We start from the raw sequence: 6,717 nt of genomic DNA, 5'->3' as shown, positions 1-6,717 counted from the left end.
CTCGCCCAGGAGACGTGCCAGCCCCCTCAGAGAAATCCAAGTAATAGATGTTCTGGAAAGCAAAGAGGCAGAGAAGAAAGAGAAGAGGCTCCTTGGAGTGGGCTGTCAGAGAAGCAGCTCCAGCCTGCAGCTCCCTACTGGGACATCCAGGAAGAACTTGCTCCAGAGGATCCTCAAGAGGCACCTCTCCCACCCTCGGCAGCTCAAACTTATGAATTTCTCTCTTCATTGACTTTGCAAAGCAGCTCGGAGAAACAGAGGTTTCCTAAAGACTTGAGAAACAGAGACTTTGGCAAATAACCTCAGATGTGTCACCTGACCTGGAGGAAAAACATCGAAACGGCATTGCCCTTGGCTGGAGCATCACAAGTTGGGCAGCAGGAGAGCCTGCAGTGCTGGGAGCTTCACCGGCCGGGGTGGGACGGACACAGGGCAAGAAGGACAGCAGAGGTGGGGGTGAAGCTGCGCGGGGCAGGCTGGGGAGCACGGGGGGCTGCAGGTTTGTAGCTGTACCGTGTCTGAATAAAAGTGGGACCGTTTCAACCAACCAGAGCGCCTCTCTCCTTTTTTCTTGCCTATGCCAGCAGTCAGGTATCAAGAGGATATTTTGGAGTACCCCCTCCTGTTGTACCCCCAGTCTCAGCAGCTCCTGCTGTTTATTTGTGGGTGAGAGAGGGTTTTGGATGGGCTGAATCTGCTGAAATGCAGAGAAGGAGACTGTCTGAACCCCTCAAGACATGAGATGCAGCAGACTAGGAAAGAAGAGCACCCGCATGCACTTTACAGCTGGTTTCCAGCGTTGTGGCCGTAGGATGGGACATAGGATGTATGTGGCCATAGGATGCTGTCAGGACACAGCAGCTTTCCCAGAACAACTGCTCTCCACAAATCCACGGGGTATAGGTGCCAAGTCCTTTAACCAGCTGCGATGAAGCGAGTTTCACATTAATCGCCGTGCTCTCTTGAATTGCTTTTTGCTCTTATTGAGAAGCAGAACCCGCAATGCCAGAATTTCAGTGTTCTTGGTCAGCCAAGTTTTGGGGTGAATGAAGCTGAGCCTCCCGGGTCAGCAGCGCTGAGCTGCTGCCACTTGAGCTTTCAGGGCTCTTTATTCTCCTTGAGGATCCCTCGGAGGTGGAACTGGGAGGGCTGGTTCCAGTCCAGGTAGGTAGCTGGAGTGTACTGGAGTACTGAGAGTCAGCGTCGGTCCCTGCAATGAGACCAGGCAGCAATCAGATTTTGCATCAGGGCCATTAAACACGGAGTTTATTAACCCGGCTCCATGACCTGGACTACACCCTGCTCTATCTCAGTGGCTTCGTTTCCCCCATCTCTTGTTTGACTATGAGCCCTTTGCTGGAGCTGCCACTTCCAAGAGGGTTTTGCCCAATGTGTCTGAGCACCACCCAGCCACAAGGATGAAGAAGAAGAAAGACATGGGGCCCCAGAGTCCTTGCTCTCCTCCAGACGATGCTGCATGAAAGCATTCGTACTCAGAGCACTCCAGTGTTGGCGTAGAATGGGGGTGGGAGCTCTTCATAGTGCAAATCCAGGCGTATACGTGCCCTCCCGCACGGCTCGTGGCATAGATATTAATGACTGTTTCTCCAGCACAGAAGAATTTGGCAGCCAGCGCTGCGAGAAAGGGAGTTGGGATCAGTTCTGTGACAGCAAAGCCGCTCAACAGTTATTATCGGGAGCGCTGGCATTATGGAGCGAGTCATCGACAAAGGCTTCTGACAATTTAAATTGATCTCCAGCTCCTGAGGGCATCGTCTGTGCTCAGCACTTAGGGCTGAGAGGGCAGATTGAGTTACCAGGGATTAATAAACAAGCGGTTATCAGTTACTTGAGCTCTGATATCTGAACATGTGCATGCTCCAAGCTGACAGGAAAATGTGAATTAAGCCATGCTCCTGTAAACCTCTCTCCTTTTCCTTTTGATGCTTAAGCTGCTGCACAGGAGAAGCTCTGTCTCTTACATCACCTCATCATCTTCCAGCGAAAGCACGGGGAGAAATCCTCGATGGCAGCTGGCAGAGATGGTGAGCCTGCTGTATTTAGCAATTAAACCTCGAGACAGGGAGCTATGACTCCTGGGTGTTATTCCCCGCTTGGTGACCTTCCTGAGCTCCCCGAAGAACCTTTTTATGCTCCTCATCTTGCCTGCAAAATAGGAAGCAATCTGCTCTGCTTATCATCGAATTGTTTAGGTTGGAAAAGACCTCGAAGCTCATCCAGTCCAACACCACCATCCCTACTAAACGATGTCCCAAAATGCCACATCCACACATGTTTTGAACCCCTCCAGGGATGGAGACTCCACCCCTGCCCTGAGCAGCCTCTGCCAGGGCTTCACCACTCTGTCAGTAAATATTGTTTTCCCAATGTCCAATCTAAACCTCCCCTGGTACAACTTGAGGCCGTTTCCTTTCATCCCATCACTTGTCACTTGGGAGAGAAGATCAACTCCCAACTCACTCCAACCTCCTTTCTGGGGGCTGCAGAGAGCGATGAGGTCTCCCCTCAGCCTCCTCTTCTCCAGGCTAAACAGCCCCGGGGCCCTCCAGAACCCCTGTTCTCCAGACCCTTCCCAGCTCCGTTTCCCTCTCCAGATGCGCTCAAATCTCTTAATGTCTTTTTTGGAGTGAGGGGCCCAAAACTGAACCCAGGATTTGAGGCGTGGCTTCACCAGCACTCAGTACAAGGGAATGATCCCTTTCTTGCTCATGGTGGCCACACCATGGGTGATCCAAGCCAAGATACCGTTGGTCTCCTTGCCCACCTGGGCCACTGCTGGCTCACGTTCAGCAGCTGTTGACCAGCATCCCCAGGTCTTTTTTCCCTGGGCAGCTTTCCAGACACTCTTCTCCGAGCCTGGAGCGTTGCATGGAATGGTAATGGGGGAATGGCCTGAAGCTCCGCCAGGGGAGGTTCAGGTTGGATATCAGAAAAAAATTCTTCACGGAAAGAGTCATGGGGCACTGGAACAGCTGCCCAGGGAGGGGGTCGAGTCGCCTTCCCTGGAGGTGTTTAAGGAACGTGTGGATGAAGTGCTGAGGGACATGGTTTAGGGAGTGTTAGGAATGGTTGGACTCGATGATCCAATGGGTCCTTTCCAACCTGGTGATTCTATGATTCTATGGAGTTGTTGTGACCTGAGTGCAAAACCTGGCACTTGGCCTTCTTGACTCTCAGAAGATTCTCTCTAATTCACAGGTGGAATTCAAGGCTTCATTCATCCTTGTCCACAAGACAAATCCGGTGCCCTTGGCAGGATCGCCCAAGGGAAAAAAGTATTACACTATGTTATTACAGCCTGTCACGGTACCAGACTCATTCCCTCTGGATGCGCTTGAGTGGGAATATCAACCTGGACACAATCGTAAATTAAAAATTTGGTTGAGATGGTTGCGGTGGGGATTGATCCTTTAGGGGCGAAGCTAGGAAGGCAACATCAATTCCCTGCAGCCCAATTCCCAGCTGTGCCTCCCTGCCGTATTTTTTGCTGGCTGCCAGGTTACAGCTCAAGGCTTCTCTCCAGCCTGTGGAGTGAGAAGGACAATATCTCCCACCGGAGCAACGCGCCGCTATGATTTACAGGATGCCCTTTCCCTGTGTGCCAAGCAGTGAGGACGTTACGACAAGAGCCATCACTGATGTGCCAAGATAAATAGTCGTTACCAGCCAGTGATTATTCTGCCCAGATCGGGTACGTTTTCTAAATGACTCAGAATTTTGTTCCAGCCTCCTGCAGGTACAGCCAGCAGAAAAGCTCGAGGCTAATTATCCCACGTACAGCGGTTTTAGCAGCACTAACCACGCTTGGCTGCAAGTAGGTGGAATCAGAACAGTAACCAGTCCAAATCTCCCGAGCGCAAGAGTCCAGGTGGGGACAGCCCTAAATCCTCCCCAGCCAGAAGCCTTCCTGGCACCGTCTCGCTGCAGCTGGAGAGCCAGGTGTTGCCACCCCACCATGCCGTGGCCTTCATCCCCAGCTGGGACTCTCTCCTGTGATGCTGAGATCATTTATCCCTCCGTATCGACCCTTCTGAATGGTCTCATGCTCCGGACGCCAATTTATTTGAAGGAAAACCAGACACAACTGGTCAGATTCATTCTGGTGACCCAAGAGAATGGCAGAAGATGCACCAGGGCAGGGTTAGGTTGGACATTAGGGAAAGGTTCTTCCTCCAGAGGGTGGTGGAGCACTGGAACGGCTCCCAGGGAAGCAGCCACAGCACCAAACCTGACAGTATTCCAGAAACATTCACCCAACACACTGAATGTGAATGTTGGGGTGTCCTGTGCAGGGACAGGAGTTGGACTCAATGAGCCTTGTGGGTCTCCTCTAACTCAGGACTTTCTAAGACGATTCTATGAGCATTTCCCACCGCCTCATTCCTGTGGCAAGCAAAATAAATAGACTTTTCCTTCGATCTCTGTGGATCTAGTGTATCTTTCAAGGTTTCTCCAATGGTGTTATCTCTCCTGTTCTTCAGCATTCCCACTGTAACCTGTGGAAATCAAGATATATCCTGAGATTTTCTTTGCCAAGAAGCCCAGCTTGCCCCTGGCCAGGCTGCTACGACCACTGGTCACCTCCTCCCTCCATCCCTCCTGTTAGGCTCTGCAGGGGAAGAGCAAAGACTCTCCAAGGGGATCCAACGTCTCACTGCCAATAACCTCGAGTGTCATAAATTTGCCTTGGAAGGACTTTTTTGCCACGCTGGGCATGGAGAGGTGTCGGTCTCACGGACACTAAGCAGCAGCAGGAATCAGATAGGAGCAACAAACATTTCTCTATGTGATTTTTATGTGATGGAGCACCCGGCGTTGCCGAGATCGATACGGAGCTGCTGCCTTTGCCAAGAATTTGATATTCCGTGTCCATGCCTGCAGGGTGAGATAAACCCCTTCATGTGCTCATTAGCTGCACAGCTCCTCTCCCAGCTAATTGGTGCTGGAAAGGTCAAGCTCCGGCTATGAGACAGTTTGCCGCAGTCAGGAATCACAGGGAAGCAGGGTGGCAGGAGACTGGGAGGTCCTTCCACTGACTCCAGTGTGGTTGGGGATGCAGTTTCCCACGCAAGGGGAATTATGTGCATCTCCTTACCCGGATCGAGCCCAGATTTCTTGTCCTCCACCCTGCTGACCCCTCCGCTGCGTGCTCTCCCCACTCCGCTCCACGCTGCAGGCACATGCCTGCTCTGCAGGCTTCACCGGTGCCTGGATGCCACCGGGCTACCAGCTGCTCCGGGGATGGGGGGTTGGATTTCACCTCCTCAGCTGGCACGCTGTTTGCGAGCAGGTAGCGATTGCCTCTCATTTAGCTTTTATCCTCATTTGTTCCGCCAATGGGTTTGTTTGCTCGTTTCCATTACCGCAAAACATCTGAGAGCCAAGCTGTGCTCATTGGCCGCGTGCGGCACCGGAGCTCGGCGCTCCTGCCAGGCAAAGCCCTGTGAGCCTCTGCGAGCACACGGCACCGCCTGCTTTCTGCTCAAGCTGCCCTTGCGTGGAGAAATCACTTTTCCATCCACCCTGGCTCGGCAGCAGGATTTGCATCCCCAGCTGCAGCCAGTCTGCAGAGGCAAAGCTGCGGGAGCGCATCCAGGTTCTTGGTTATCCCTTCGGATGCTCCCAGGGAGACAACCACGGTGAGACCAACCCAGTCCTGAGGAGGAGAGATACCGGCTGTGTTCCCTTCCTTAGGGTTTACTTTAAACACGAGCGTGATCAGCTGTTGCACTTCACAAAGAGCTGAGACTCAGATCTGAGTGGGGTTTATAGCACAAAACCGGGAGGGTGTGCGGGAGGCGCAAGGGATGCGATGTAACCTCTGGACACCTCTGGTTTATTGTTGGAGCCAGGCTTCATGGAAAAGCAAAGGCAAAGCAGCTTCTCTGCTGTGAAAACAGCTTCTACGGCAGCCTGATCCAGTGGGATGTCCCTGCTCGTGGCAGGGGGGTTGGAACTGGATGATCTTTAAGGTCCCTTCCAACCCAAACTATTCTATGAAAACAAGGAGGAAAATTCCACTGCGTCCATCCCAAGGCAGCAGCTGACTCGTACTTACAAGTCCCTGTCCTTCCTGAGCTGCTTGTAGCTTGTCTGACCGGGATCTGCTTGGACACACTCCTGGATAATTCCACTCATCCATGGGTCGGTGTAGCTTTTAGTCCACACACCACAGGTATTTGGCTCAGCCTCCTCTTCGGAAACGCGGTTGGCAAAGCGTTGGTGAGCTCAGCAAGAGGCAGAGCGGTGGCTTCGGTGGCTGCAGTCCTCCAACGCTGCACCCCTGGAGAGCAGCAGGACAGCGGGGTGGAGAACTTGGAGGTGGTTTCCCACAGGAAACAACAGGGTGGGAGATCTCTTGGGGCATCCCAGCATTGCTGCAAAGGGTGAGAAATGATCCGAGGGCTGGAACACCTCCCGTATGAGGACAGGCTGAGAGAGATGGGGTTGTTCAGCCTGGAGAAGAGAAAGCTCTGAGGAGACCTTAGAGCAGCTTCCAGTGCTGAAGGGGCTCCAGGAAAGCTGAGGAGGGGCTGTTCACAAAGGCTTGTGGTGACAGGATGAGGGGCAATGGGTGTAAACTGGAGAGGGGCAAATTTAGACTGGACATAAGGAGGAATTTCTTCCCTATGAGAGCAGGGAGGCCCTGGAACAGGTTGCCCAGGGAAGCTGTGGCTGCCCCATCCCTGGAGGTGT

The sequence above is a fragment of the Cuculus canorus genome, chromosome 27 (genome assembly GCF_017976375.1).
Source record: "Cuculus canorus isolate bCucCan1 chromosome 27, bCucCan1.pri, whole genome shotgun sequence".
NCBI lineage: Eukaryota > Metazoa > Chordata > Aves > Cuculiformes > Cuculidae > Cuculus > Cuculus canorus.
This window is presented reverse-complemented; position numbering follows the sequence as displayed.